The 15,910-nt window shown below is 44.3% G+C and overlaps 1 protein-coding gene across 1 annotated transcript in view; it reads left to right on the forward strand.

The window, feature by feature from the left end:
* The window catches only part of ARMC4 (armadillo repeat containing 4), a 172,279-nt gene that overhangs the window by 148,229 nt on the left and 8,140 nt on the right, over positions 1 to 15,910 (forward strand). The gene's annotated exons all lie outside the window — the stretch shown is intronic.

The raw sequence follows: 15,910 nt of genomic DNA on the forward strand, positions 1-15,910 counted from the left end.
GAGAGAGAGAGAGAGAGAGAGAGAGCGTGCATGCATGCACACGTGCCTCATGGGGGGCGCATCAGAATGCTGTTGTAGTTGCTGAGTAGAATTGTCACACCAAGGCTACAGATGACTATTGGTGACTTTCTAAGCTGCTCCTCCTCACACCTGACCTCCCCAGATTCGAGCCCGGTGCCTGGACATTAAACAACCTCAGACAACAGGGATTGAATCCTTGGCCTCGATGCCGTCAATTATAGTTAGAATCTGAGCTGCTGGCTTTCTATGTCACGTCTCCTTGGGGCCAGGAAGCCACGTGGATGGGCCCTGTGTCCGTGCTGGGAGCTGACACTCCTCCAAGGGCTGCTGGTAGGACTTTGCCACCGTGGAGGGTGGTTTTTCCCTGGCCCGGCCGGGCTGCTGGGGCCACACCACAATGTTTATGAATCCGGGGGTTCTAGCTCAGCAGCCTGCACCTCTCAGGTTGTGTGCGCTGCCGGGATCTGGGTGACCACGTGAAAACTCATAGCACCTCCTAGGGTCACTGACAGTCCAAAGCTAAACGGTACAGGATACTTCGAGTTTCCATCCACAACCACAGAAATACTTTCTGTTAAAATATAAGCTCTCGGGCAAATTCTTCAGAGACTGTATGAGTTGGACAGGTGTCCTTTGCAAGCAGAATTTAGGTTGTTGGTACATAAGGAAACGTGATAATTAAATGACAGGATCACTAAGAAACCTTGGCTGGTATCTACCCTAATCAAGCCTTTTCTGTAAAAGTCTTTTCTGCAAGGAAACAGTCATAAATCTGTCACTGCACTTTTAAAAATACTAGCATGGTTTTCCCTTTGCTTCCAACAAGTCCTTGCGTGATCTGCCCTTCCCCCCTCCCTCCCCATCCTCCGCTGTGGCACAGACGGCTAGATGTCCCTCAATGTCTATCTTCCGCTCTTTGATGACAGCAATGGCAGCCAACCAGAGAAGACGCTGCTCAGCCCCTGAGTCTTGGTGCGGCTGTAGGATTAAGTCCCAGGAAGGGGAAGTGAGAAACGATGCGTGGGACTTGCGTTTCCTGCCCTGCGTTAGGGAGGCCTGTGGATTCGTGGATCCCCTCCCTGTTCCGGAAGGCTGAGGGGTGGCACCCCCTGGAGCAGCTTCACACTCACAGAGATTGGCCAATGCGTTGACGGTGGCAGGGCGATGCTGCCAGCCCTGGACCACTAGCCCGTGCGGTGTTACACGAGGGAGACCAAACTTACAGGTTGTTTCAACCACTACATTTTGGGGTCTTTATGTTAAAACAGTTTATCCTGGACTCAAATCAATACACTCATGGGACACATCTTGGCAATCGTTTGCTATTTTGGGGTGAAAAAAAAAACATGCTCTTGGGTGGGGGAGATGCCCAAGCTGTAGAGCAGAGTGGAGCTGGACACCACTCACCTCCTCGGCTGGCCCCACCTCAGTGCGACGCACACGCTGCGCATCCCTGTAAGGTGGCCCCACTCGGGGGGCCTGGAATGTTCTCCAGGTCCCCACATCACACACTGCACTGCTCACGTCCATCTTTCAGGTTTCACATTCGCTCTTGTTCCCCAGGGAGGTCTACATTTACCTTCCTGTCTGTGGTCACCTAGGACCTGTACATCTTTTCTTCCCTATTTTGCTGACATAATTGTGCATCTCAGTAAACCGCAGGGTCCCTGAGGACAGAAGCTGTGCCTTTCTTAGCTGCTTCTGGTTCTCAGGAACTCGTTTGGTGCCTGCCACAGAGCAGAACGTAGCAAATATTTGTTGCATGAAGCAATGGACTGTTCTCTCCATTTTTTGTCCTGCCACCTAACCATAATATCCTAATATATCAAAATACTCTGCAAACGTGAAGACAAAATAAAAAGTATTTGAGGAGGATACATATTTACAATATTTTTCTTCTACGTAGCCACATAAGCCACAGGGCTTCAATTACTTAGTTTGATTTCCAAACGGTACAGAGAGGAGCTGAGTTCCTATAATGCATTTTCTTTTCAACTCTTTATTTTCCCTGCTGCTAGAGAAGTTTAATTCCGCTGTCTGATTTTTTTTTTTTTCCAGTTTATACCCTGGAAAGGTAAGGTGATAAATACAGGCAATCATTGCAAAGTATGATTATTGCTGGGCGCTAATGTTTTCAAATTGCTGACGATTTTTAGGGACACCACAAACTGGCCACACTGTCAGGAGCGTTTGGCAGTCAGAACTGGCAGTGAGAAATCAGACCGTAAATCTAGAAAGCGTTGCACCATAGTCAGGAATGCACCTCAAAGTCACCTCCAAATATGTCATGGCCGTGTAGCTGGGGTTCAGAGTAAATTGAACTACGCTTTATTATGTATTTTGCGGTATATGAAAAACTTCAAAAAGCACGGCCGGGCACGGGAGAAAGCCAGTCTGTTGAGTTAAGGTAGAAGTTTCCTCACAGATTCCACCTGCTGCTGCCAAGTTGGAAAAGCCATGTTGCACGGATACGCTTTCTTGCACCCTTTGGCTTTACGGAAATAATTTAAAAAATTATTTCTATTACTTATTCCCTTAATAGTAAATCACCAGGATAATTTTCTCAGCAACTGCTTATGTCAGAGTAAAGCGATATGCCGAAAAATGCCTGTTTATTTCTAATACATGAGAGCTTTAACATAGCACAGGATTGTGATGACTAAGATTTGCATGGGGAATGTATTCTGTCGAAATGCAACACGAAGTCCTTTTGCCGTATTGGTTGAGCAACCTAGTTTAGGGGGAAAAATAGCATTGCTGGTTTTGTGTATTCTGGTAGTTGATGAAATGTGTTAACAGATAGCTTATGGTTTCTTTTACTGCTATAGACCCAAATGGAGCGTGCCAGGCCATTTACGTAGATTTCCAGGATATTTTTTGACAAAGTTCTGTACCAAAGGAATTAAAAGGAAATGTGTGTGAGCGTGTGTCTGTGTTTGTGTGGATGAGTCATAACAACAGGAAAGAAGTTGAGCTTGTGTATGGTAAGGGAACCCGGCTGTGCGACAGGGGGACAAGAGATAAAATCGGCAGCTAGCAGCAAGTGGGCATATTCCTCGCCAGTATTCTTCAGGGATCGGCACTAGGAATAATCTTATTGCACAACTGAAAGATATTTGAAAGAGAACATGCATGATAAAATGAAGTCAGTGTCCAAGTAAGCCGTGAGTTTTAAACTCAGTGGGAGTGTATGTGTTTAAACTGTGTTCTCCCAAAGGTAGAGCTGAGCCTCTCAGAATGAGAAAAGGAGAGTTTTTAGGACTCTGGCGCAGGTAGTGGTTTAGGGCAATTGTTGGAAGGGTAGGTGTGGATTGGGCAGATCTGTGTGGGGTGAAGGGCCGTGGGCAGGCTGCTGTCACCAATTAAGGAGTAGGCCACGAGCAAGTGAGAAAGACTCTTAGGAAACAAAGAGGTGCGGGAACCAACAATTAGCACCACACATGAGGAAGATGAGCAGTTTTTGGAGTCTCGTGGAATTGGCAAAGGTACTTGGAGGGTCTATATGGGGAACGAGAAGAAACAGGTCAAGTTCCAGGACACTGTGCCCTACTTTCTGTTCACATGTTCCATTTTATCTTACATATGTATGCTCATATATACGTGAATTTCATACAAGAATCAAGGTTTTGTTTGGGGAGGGGGAAGCAAAAGGATTCTACTACCTAAAAGCGTTTTTTATTTTAAATCACTGTCCTAGATACCTCGCTTAGGGCCAGCCCTGTGGTTCTGAAAAGCTAACTTGGCAAAAATCGTGCAAGATGGGCTCTGAAATGAACATGGTCTTTGCCAGAGAGGAAGAAGGATCATTCTGTTCTAAAATTCATTCAGTTTCTTTCACTGAAATTTGAAGTTCTTATAAGATGAAATTGAAAAGTATTATTTTATATAATTTTAGTAAAAAGACTAAAATTAATACATAATTACGTATTAACAACTTCTAGGGGATTATCAAAGTTGTTTGTTTTTTCTTTCAGAGTTGGTAGAAACATTGCTTTGTGAAATTTTACTCTAATGTTTTTTAGGTTTCACTTTTAAAGGTCTTAGACAAGTTCTATTAGAAATGAGTTTTTAAAGAGAAATGACAACCATATTTGACATATTCCTTCCAACAAATTATATGAGAGAAGGAAAACATTCCCCAGATGGGTAGCAAATGACAAGACAGACTCTTAAGGCACACTTGATACCAACAGGGTGCAATAAGAGGAAGGACGTGAGAGGTCTCGAGAACGAAGCTCGGCCAACCGGAGTTCAAGAAAAGCAATTTATTGGACCAAAAGAACCCTTCACTTAAGGTTATTTCCCAAGAAATTAGTCATTTATTTTCATCCTTATGAACTGAGTTCCAACTTAGTAGGAGCAGGGAAAGCTATTTCTCTGACATCGAAGAAGAAAAACTGTGACTCTGCTCTCCAGGCTTGTGCTTTATTTTTTCCACATTAATCTGCTTTTGAAAGCTGACATGAAATCAAAATAAAATTGGGAAAGTGGCTTAAGTAAAGGGTTTCTTTTTTTTTTTCCTTTTCAATTCTTTGGCTTCATCCCTTCTGGATAGTATTCCTTCTATTTTTACCCCTATTTTATTCTGTATCCAATATAGAATTTTATTTTATTCTATATCCAATATCTATTTTATTCTATATCCAATAATGTATTTTAAATATTGGCTTGTCTTTGGTTTTGAATTCCTTCTAATCATGTGCCAATTTTTTGGAGGTAAATATAAAACATTAAAAATGTAGACTGATTCCAGTGTTAAGGCATATTGTGGAAATTATTACTCATTTTAATATGTGCATATTTATATAATTCTTGGCCTGGCTTTATTCTTATATTAAATAATGTTTAAATTTTTCTTAGCTTGATAAGATTTAATTTTATAGTTTTATATCAGATTATATAAATTCTTAGCATTCCCTAGAACAAAGTTATATAAAATGATTCCATGGAAAACTTCTTTATATGATTAAGGTAATTGTTTTCTCATAAGTAATGCATATATTTTATTGTTTTGAAAATATTTGTGTTAAATGATCAATTATAAACCTATGTCTGTATTAAGTAGAGATATTACTCACATGAACTTGCCTTCCATATTAAAAAGAAAATTTATCCTTTTTGCAGGGGAGGGAGCATTTATTTATTTATTTTTATTTCAAAATATTAATTAAGGGGTACAGTATTTTTATTACATAGACATCTTGTACAATGCTTAAGTCAGGGCTTTTTGTATGCCCACGTATTGTTTTTATAACACAATAAAATCATGAGAATCTGAAAAAAAAAAGAAAATTTAAGTTAAAGGCAGAGCATACCTCAATTTCCTGTTTCACACCTACAAACTTACCTGTGATTACATTCCTCCTAAACATCTTCCTCTGGCCTTTGGAATATTCTTCTGGCCATTCCTACCCTCTGTACTGGTGATCCCATTTTGTCTCCTCCGGAGGCTGGAAATTCTGACATTGGCTATTCCCCCGAACTTCAGCATATTCGATCCTAATTTCTCTTTGCCTCCTGCTCATTTCCTGATGCCCTGTCAGTTGTTGACACCCACCATATCCATCTTATAACCCACCATATCAGAGGAGTAGGGTTCTCTGCCCCTCGCTCTCCAGCCCACTGCCACTTGGCTCTTGACTTCAAAACTTCAGAGACTTCTCTATCAATAATCTCAGAGATTTCCAAGTGTCCACATCCCAGGGATGCTATTCAGCCCTCCAGTTACTTAACCTCTCCAAGGCATGTTATATTAATAATAATATTGACATCCCCGTTTACCTAAAATATCCCCCTTCTCTGGTTTCTGTTTCTATGACCTGATCTCCCCCCACCTCTGTGATGACTCCTCATCGCATTCATAGGTTTTTCTTCTTTCTGGCTGATCCACTTCTTATAAATTTTAAAGTAACACAGGGAATGTATGTTCACTGAAAAAGAAAATAGAAGCTAAAGATGAACAGAAGGGAAAAATGTCAGCTGGACCTGCTGAAGGAGACCTCCGTGAGCCCTCTTGGGGAATTAGAATTTGCCACCGGGGAGACACTGAAATATTTTGAGCCAGGGAGTCAGTGGGTCCCACTGGCCTTTTGGAAATGACTCTGGTGTGAGTGAGAATGGGTGGGAACAGGAATGGAAGGGGAGGTAGATGGTAGTTCAGGGAGAGAGAATGGTAGTTGCAACCGGAGATGGAGAGAAATGGGTGGATTCAAGAAATAATTGAGAGGTAAAAACAACAGGACTTGGAGACTTTTTGGATGTGAAGAATGAGGAAGAAGGGACGAGAGACGATGCTGAAATGTCTGGCTTGGACACAGGATTTGTGGGCGATAGAAGGAGTCTGCTTGTGGAGGGAAATGAGCGTTCATTTGGGACACAATAGCTTTGAACATGTTGGACTACACAGAGATGCAGGATGTATGTACTTGGTGGGTAAACATGTCCTTAAAGACACAGATTTGAGAGCCGTGGCCCATGAAATAACGAGAGCGGATGACATTTCCTTTTGAGAGCGTATAGAGAAAACATGAGAAGGTCGAAGGACCTACCATGACGTCCTGAGTCCTATCATGATGTCCTAAGAAAGAGGATTCCACAAAAGAAGCATTTAGAGTATTAAAGGGGGAAAAAAATCCAAACCAACAAATCAAGAAAGGATTGTTTTAATAAAGCCAAGAGAAGAGAGTATTTTAAGTGAAGGGCATGACCACTGGGACAAGTGCTACTGGAAAGTAAAGTAAGACAGGAACCCAAAGTGTCCCCTGGGTGCACAGCACAGTGAGGACGAGTGACCTTGAAAAGTGAGGAACTGGAGGCGACAAGTTAGGCCACTCTTTGAAAAGTTTGGCTGAGAAGCGGGAAGCGAGGATGGTAGCTGGAAGGGGAGGTGAAGGAGGTTTGGGTGGTTTCTCCTTTTGCTTCTCTGTTTTGTTTCTGTTCTGAGACAGCAGGAGCAGGAGCGAGGGCGGGGGACGCAGTGAAGGTGCCAGGAGGAGCGAGCTGCCCGAGGGGGCGCGGAGCGGGCAGGAGACCAGCGCGCAGGGCAAGGACCAGTCTGGCCGCGAGGACGGACCCGCTTCCGCAGACAGATGCGGAGGCGGGAATGTGCGTGCGTCGCGGCAGGGAGTCGGGCCATTTCCCTTTTCGTGATTTCTATTTTCCCAACCAAGTAGGAGGCAAAGACATATGCTGGGAGTGAGGAACCGAAGTGGTGGGCTAGGTGATTTGAGGAGAGCAGGGAGGTTTTAAATAGCTGCTTTGGAAAACGAAAGCTGATGGAAGAGACACCTGGCCGCTTGCCGGGCGGAACACAGGCCCGGACGAGATTAGGGACCACGCAGGTGTGTGCAGTCGCCCAGCCGTGCGCTTGGTCCTCAGGCCTGGCCGAGAGCCAGGATTCCTCTGTGTGCACTGGCGTGCTGGACGGTGAGAGAACCGGGGCTCGCACCTGGCAGTCGACGTGTTGGGCCGTGGAGCCAGGCCAGGGCCATCGGACTTGCAGACAGACCAGCACCTCTGCTCCTGGTCTCATCCTGCCTCCTCTGGAACCTGGAGTTTCCGAAAGACGGTGATGAGAGGCAGGGACCGAGCCGTCGCTGGCGTTTACAAGGTCCAGGCCCAAGAGTGCTCGGCTAATTAACGTGGAGTGGAGGAGAAGATCAATGGAACTGGGAGGTCAAGGTCTGAGGCTGGAGGAGAGGTTATTGTTTGGGTCAAAATGTTTTTTGTCTTATTTCACGTAGGGGTAAGATGTCATTTTGAGTCACAATGTATGCACATTCCAGAAAAACATACTCAGTAACTCAGTGCTAACGAGGGCTGCTGTTCCCCTACTGTATAGCAAACGTTGGCTCACGTCCTGCTCTGCCTGCCGGGATTTGGGGAGATTCTAAATATTGCCGCAGACGTCTCCAGCTTCTGATAACCGGATCCACGTTGTGGATTAGCTCGCTCTTGTGCACATGTCGTCCCGGTCCTGCGTGGAGCTGGCCTAAATTTGGAACTCCATCCCTTTTATCCGTCTTCCTCACTAACTGCTGCCCACCAGGAAAACAGCAAATAAGCCAAAACAGAAACATTTTTATAAGGTCATTGTATGCAAAGCAAAAAAAAAAGAAAGAAAGAAAAAGAATCAAAGGACAGAAGGGAATATACATCCAGCGATGCCAAGAGCTTCCAAGCAGAATATTAGACATGTCAGTTCTCGAAAAGCCCCGTGGCCACTTCTGAACGAGGCTGTCATTCTCCCGGAAGCTCACGTATCCATCTTTTCTCTTCTTTGCTGTCTGAAAAGGAAGGGAAGGTTCTCAAACATTCTGAATCTCAGTGTTTCGGTTTCTTCCAGGCTGCACCTTCAAAGTCAGCTCCAGATCTTTTTGTATATTGAAAACTTGGCCTAATCCTTAAATTGAGTTCAAGAGATGATAGTGGCTCAGACCACAGCAGTGAAGGTAATGAGAAGGGGTTGGATTCTGGGTGTATTTTGAAGGCAGAGCCAACAGGTTTTGCTCATAGCTTGGATAAGGGCTACAAGAGACAGAGAAGTGTCAGGATACACCAAGGTTTTCAGCCCGACCACCTGTGGAGCTTGGCTGGCATTAACTGAGAAGTGGAGACTGTGGGGAATCAGGTTTGGTACGGGGAGGATCAGGAGTTCAACTTTGTCCGTGTGAAATTTGAGGTGCCATTTTTATGTCCAAGTAGAGATGTCCAGTGGGCAGTTGAATGGTCTGGAGTTCAGTTCAGGGCTGGAGACTGAAATTTTCGAGGAGTCATAATTAAACCTACCTCATTCCATTCTGTTTGATTGTTTTATATATACAACCTTCCCCCAGAAAATTTATTTCTAAATATTCTCTCACGAAACTGGTCTAACAATAAACCACAGACAACCACATAGACTTTCAATCTCTTGACAAGGGGAGAAAACTCAAGCTCAGGCACTGTATCCAGAGTTGATATCAAGAGGGCGTGTTTCTTAGAGTCTGGAGGAAACTTATGGATTATTCCAGATAAAGTAGCAGATTCAACTCTTAATCTAATTTTACTTTCTTCTGAAATCTACTCACATTACATCCAAATAAGTAATTTTTTTAGGCCGGGCGCGGTGGCTCACGCCTGTAATCCTAGCTCTCTGGGAGGCTGAGATGGGCGGATTGTTTGAGCTCAGGAGTTCGAAACCAGACTGAGCAAGAGCGAGACCCCGTCTCTACTAAAAATAGAAAGAAATTAATTGGACAACTAAAAATATATAGAAAAAAAAATTAGCCGGGCATGATGGTGCATGCCTATAGTCCCAGCTACTCGGGAGGCTGAGGCAGGAGGATCGCTTGAGCCCAGGAGTTTGAGGTTGCTGTGAGCTAGGCTGACGCCACGGCACTCTGGCCCGGGTAACACAGTGAGACTTTGTCTCAAAAAAAAAATAATAATAATAATTTTTTTTAAAAAATGACTGACAGGCACAGGGAGAATTGGAAGATTGTAGAGGAGATAATAGCAACAAAATTTTGCAACTTTTCAAATGGAAGAGTGGCAACTGCCTAGCACTGTGGTCCCCAACCCCCGGGCCTTGGACCAGTACCAGTCCATGGCCTGTTATGAACAGGGCCACACAGCAAGGAGGTGAGTGGCGGGTGAGCAAGCAAAGCTTCATCTGTATTTGCAGCCACTCGCATCACCACCTGAGCTCCGCCTCCTGTCAGATCAGCGGCATTAGATTCTCATAGGAGCATCAACCCTACTGTAAACCCTACTGCACATGTGAGGGATCTAGGTTGCGCTCCTTATGAGAATCTAATGCCTGGTGATCTGAGGTGGAGCTGAGGCCGTGATGCTAGCACTGGGGAGTGGCTGTAAATACAGATTACCATTAGCAGAGAGGTTGCATTATGGTGAGTTGTATAATTTTTTCATTATATATTACAATGGAATAATAATAATAATAGAAATAAAGTGGACAATAAATGTAATGCACTTGAATCATCCTGAAACCATTCCCCAATCCTGGTCCGTGGAAAAATCGTCTTCCATGAAACTGGTCCCTGGTGCAGAAAAGGTTGGGGATCACTGGACTAGCAGACCTGAGGAATCAAAATGCAAAGTCAGCAGTGGCAAAAACTGAAAACAAACCCAATTTACAATGTGGAAGCCTCAAAACAGATAGGAACACTCCTCTGGAACTGGCTGGTAGGGCTGAAGGTGGAGGTTACAATAAGGAGGGCTGGGCAAAAGCTATGGCCCCTTCCCCAGCCCTATGCAGCCGAATCGCTGCCCCTTCCAACCCAGCAGGTGTCTAAAGAGCAGCCTCTGTGAGGTGTAGATGCTCTGCTGAAGTTGGAGATTTTGTGGGAAGAAAAGGGTGTCCCTTCTTCCAGGAGGACACAGCCCCCACCAGGGTTCATAAATTGGTGAGCAAATGAGGGGCTGCATTTCAGCTGCCTTCAACCTGGTGTCTTCATGGAGAGCCACTTGTGAGTACCCCGTGGGCCACCCAGGCCACCCTGTTGCAAAGTACAAAGTCAACAGTCCCTGTGTGTGTGCACAGAATTTCCCGTCATCCAACAAGTAACTGACATCTGAAGGACATCTTGAACTTGGAAGGTAGAGACCCGAACAAATAGAAGCAAACAAATACATCCTTGGGAGAAACAGAGTGTAGCTGAGAAAAGGAAAAAATTAAATTATTACAATTAATACCCTCGGTATGGTAGAAATGGTATTATATCCATGGATCCAGAGCAGGATTCTATGAAAAAAAACATTCAGGGAACACAAATTCAATAGAACAGTTGGAAGATCTAAAGTTAAAGAAATCTCTCAGAAGTAGAGCCAAGAGATAAAGGCATGAAAATAGGAAAGATAAGAAAATTAGAGAAAGATCAAAAGATGTAATCTCAGAATATCTGTTCCAAAAAGAGATAACTAGGAAAATGGAGAGGAGGAAATGAAATTAAACAACTCAAGAAAATTTCCCAGAACTGAAGTGCAGGAGTTGCCAGCGAAAGGGCCCATCGAGTACCTGTGTAGAATGGATACAAACAGACCTACGATGGGACACAGCATCACGAAATGTTAGAGCATAAGCATAAAGAAAAAAAGATCTTTATAATCTCCAAAAGAGACGGAGAGGGGTGGTATTACAACCAAACGTCAAAAACAATCATTTTTAACTTTGGACTTCTTAACAGTGACACTGGAAGCAGGAAGACAACGGAGCGATGCCTTCGAAATTCTAAAGAAAAATGACTTCACGCCTAGAATTCTATACCCAGGCAAACAGTTAATCAAGGATGAGGGTTGACTCGTAAGTCTCGAGAGGGTGACCTCCCTCACACATTTTTCAGGGAGCTACTGTAGGATATAATGATGCCAAAATCATCCCTTAAACTTTCAGAATCGACTGCTGCTGAGCCCATCTGATATTCTAACCCACGCTTGGTCTTGTGTTGACTACGTATTGAAGAAGTTCCTGTCTGCTCTATTTCCTAGATTATTTTGTCCCGTGGAAATGTTCTTTGATCTACTCTTAAGAACTGGAGGAAGGCCACTGTGAAACCCAAAGCAGAGAATGCAGAGTAGCCTGTTCCCTGTGCTGTATTTCTACAGGACCTTCAGTCCCCAGGCCACATCACAGCCTGCCAGAGGCCCTGATCGCTGGGAAGCCCTGTCTCTTGGGGCCCCCTCATGTCTCCAGCAAGGAGTCTTGTAACTTATCAAAGAAACAGAACTTGACGGGGACCCCAGGGCTCTGTTCTGCCGACCTTCCCTGGGTGCCCACTGCCAGTCCTTGCACAGAGGTGCCCACCCGCATGACTCTCAGCCTCTGCTGGGGAGCAGCAACCTGACTTCTTCATGAGGGGGTCAGCCATGCCAACCGACACGGGGCACATTTTGTCACTTGGCAGTTGTTGCTGGCGTCGGGGTGAGCGTACAGTGCCTGGTGTGTTTTCTACGGGAGTGACGATGCCTAGCAGCTACAGAGCAGCTGCTGCAGGCCAGGCCTTGTTCTGGAAGCTTTACACATGCAATTTTGCCCTCTTTTTGGAGGCATCATAGATAACAGGAAACAAGTGATTATCAGCGGTGGCTTCCCATGTATGTTCCCCGTGGCCCTTATCATCAATTGCTCCTCTTCCTGGCTCACCGTTGCCTTCCCTTGCAGAAGTTACAGGCTGGGTGCAGATCTTTTCTTCTTGTAGCAGTCCGTCAGGACAAGAAGTTAACTCTAGCGATTAAAAACATTATCAGTTTATTTCACTTCTCTGTAGTCTTTTCCGCATCCTTTTGCTTAAATTGAATTTTCTAACTTCAACATTTTCCAACCCTATAGGAATAAAGTAGAGTACTTAAATTAAAAAGCATTTGAGTTCGGATTAATCTGGCAGACTTGAGTTTATGGGGTACTCTTTTGCAAGAGTAAGGTAGAGTTGTTTTATTCAGTTACTCTAAAAACACAGGCGATGTGGATGAGCTCTGGTTTTTAAATAATGTAAATTCATAAATATAATTTAGCTTTACCTTTATGTGAATATTTAAAATTCTGACCACTTACCTATTCTTCCAATGTCTCCTATTTCCCATTGCAAAGATAATTCCAAATCTAATGCATTTATCCTATTTTTTAATTAGCATTTACTTCATGTCTTCATTTACCTCTGGGGGTCTGTCTTAGTCTGTTTTCCATTGCTAGAACAGAATACCACAGACTGGGTAATTTATAAGAAAAATAAATGTATTTCTCACAGTTCTGGAGGCTGGGAAGTCCAAGAGCCTGGTGCCAGCATCTGGCAAGGATCAGCCCGCAGTCAAAGGGCACCAGGTGGCAGCAAGCTCATGGGAGAGAGCAGATGGGGCCAAGCTCATCCGTGTCTCAGGAGCCCCCTCCTTCTAGAACAACACTAATCCATTCACGATGGCAGAGCTCTCATGGACTAATCACTTTTTTTTTGAGACAAGGTCTTGCTCTGTCACCTGGTTAGAGTACAGTGGCATCACCATAGCTCACTGCAACCTCAAACTCCTGGGCTCAAGTGATCCTCCTGCCTCAGCCTACTGAGTAACTGGGACTACAGGCATGTGCCACCATGCCCAGATAATTTTTTTATTTTTTTGTAGTGATGGGGTCTCACTATTGTCCAGGCTGGTGTAGAACCCCTGGCCTCAAGCAACCATCAGGCCTGGGCCTCCCAAAGTGCTGGATTATAAGCACAAGCCACCGCGCCAGCCCCTACTCACCTCTTAAATGCCCCGCCTCTCAATACTGTTAAATGGCAAATTTCAACATGAGTTTAGAAGGGGAAAAACATTCAGACCATAGCAGGGTTTTATGTTCTTCTGGACTAGAGACTGACTCAGGAGAAAACTCTAATTTGAGTAAGAATTTATCAATCTGTTATGATGAACATAGAGATGTGTTCGTTCTAATGCCTTGACTTTTGTTTTTGCCCACTTAACAGGATGCCACAAGCCTTCTGTTAGTATATTAATTTTCAATATAACTAGACTAAAATTGCTTATTTGGATCAATCCAATTAGAAGAATTTTAACAGAGAAAAAATGAGCTGACAGCACATTTTAATGTCTCTACTCAACAGCAACCTCCAATTCAAGATAACAACAACAAGAGTAATAATAACCATCATTTATGAGCATGTAGCACAAGCACTTTATATCAAGTATCTCATTTAATGCCCACATCTCCCTTATAGTCCCTCCAGGTCACATACAATCCGGAGGAAGTAAAGTCAGGATTCCAACTCAGACTGTCGGAACTCAAAGCATGAACTCACAGTCCCAATACTGCGTAATCTCTGGGAACAGTTTTTTTCCCCCAGAGAATTAGCCTCAGCACTTTTATCTATCTAATGGCAAAATGCAATTTTAGTGGCGCACGCCTGTAGTCCCAGCTACTTGGGAGGCTGAGGCAGGAGGATCGCTGGAGCCCAGGAGTTTGAGGCTGCAGTGAGTTATGATGACGCCTGCACTGTAGCCTGGATGACAGAGCGAGACTTTGTCTCAAAACAAGACAAAACAAACAAAAAAAAAACCCCTGCCATTTTAAGCAACCTCTTCCAGATAGATCTTCTTATCTGTCTTTACCCTGTCATTCCTTTAGCGTTCTTCTCCAGGAAACGTCTGTATGCACAGGTATTCTTTAGATTGGCAGGAGTAAAAATTGAAGAGCAACCTGAAGCTGACCCAGTGGACACCATGCGCTTCTGCCCTGGGCATGCAGAAACTTGTCACTTTCCTTTCCTCTAGTGCAGAGGGCCTAGCAGAGTCCCAGTCCTGACCCGGCCTGGTAATGAAACCATTCTCCATTTCTAGCACTTTCAGAAGATGGTCAATAGCCCTCTATTATAAATCTCATGTCTACCCCCAGTGCTACAGACACAACACTCTAATCTCACATCTGCGTGTCTGTTTGGGTACAAAAGCTCTCTCTCTAGTGGAAGGCTCATGACAAAACAACGTAGAGGAAATCCCCAGAGGACAAACTTACTCAAATGTGAGTGACTGTCTGCACAGAAAGGGCACTAGATCAAGTAAGCAGAACCCACTTCCAAGTTTTGCAGACACGAACCTCAGGTCACATATACATGGTGTGCATGCCCATCACCTTGATTGAGGAGGACGGCCACCACTAAAAGGCAGGACTCCTTTCACTGGCCAAACAGAATCGAAGGTTTTGCCCCAACCAGCAAACGTTAAATGTGTTTCGAGCCCCTGGCTCTGGTGAGCTGTCATATGAAATGAATTACCAAGGCTCAGAGTCTGGATGTGAAAGAAACTGTGGTGGAGTCTCCACTGGAACCGCCGCAGAGCCCCAGCCAACCCGAATATTCGGGAAGCCATTCCATGGGCAGACGCGGTCCAAGTGCGTTTCTTGTTCCCGGGTTGTGCGTCGGTGCTGCAGCCACACCGCAACGCCCTGTCCACGGGAGAACGACGAAGGAGGGTTCACAGTTCCCGTCCGCTCTAGGAACTCAAGATCTTTCTGGAAAACCCCCTAAACTTGGTATGCACGCAGGTATTTCAGAGCTCATCCGGCTCTAATTAAAACTCATATTTCCAGTCTGTGTTCACCCAAACAATGTCGAGTCAAACCACAAGAAAATCTGTTATCACTCAAATTGGTACATATTTTTCATACAACTGAAATATTATATAAAATCGTAAACTGTTAAATGGAAAAGTAAAAATTGAATGCAGACGCCGATTCCCGTGCTACCTTTGTCTCACCTTCCAGGAGATGTGAGCCGAGGGTCACAGCTGCATACCGAGGGCATGAACCTTAAGATCAAAGCCGCCTACACTGGAGGAAGCAGTGGTGTCAGCCCAATCCGCAAACCACTCCTTGTGCCTGTCCCCACGCTTTCCCTCCAATGTTGTAAAATGTTATTTGTTTGAATGATGTTTTAAAGTGCTCTGTACAATGAAGTTTTAAAAAGCAAGGGGGCTGGTTTTCCGTCAATGTATATATGAAACTCCCAATAAATTTAAAGTCCTTGGGTGTATTTGGGGGAGGGGGAGAGTTAAAAAGAGGAAAGCGTCGGAAAGGATCACTTAAAAAAAGGTAAACCTCAGGTGTTTTTCCCCCTTGTAATGTTAAAAAAAAAAAATCTTTATAATTGGAAAAAAGTCTATAGATCAAAAGATAGATACCAAAAGAAATGTATACTAATGCCATATTCTACTGTACCAAATCTGCATTTCACTTGCCTAAGAAGCCTACTCACTCCTTTTAAGTAATCCTTGCAAAAAGGGTACGAACTGCCTTCGCCTTGCTCCGTGTGTTAGTGACTTGAAAACATGTACTGCTCTTCCCTTCCTGTCAGCTGCCCATCAAGGTCAGGATTTAGTTATGTGGGTGTTTATATTAGTTTTAAAG

The sequence above is a fragment of the Propithecus coquereli genome, unplaced genomic scaffold (genome assembly GCF_000956105.1).
Source record: "Propithecus coquereli isolate 6110/MARCELLA unplaced genomic scaffold, Pcoq_1.0 Scaffold45, whole genome shotgun sequence".
NCBI classification, from domain to species: domain Eukaryota; kingdom Metazoa; phylum Chordata; class Mammalia; order Primates; family Indriidae; genus Propithecus; species Propithecus coquereli.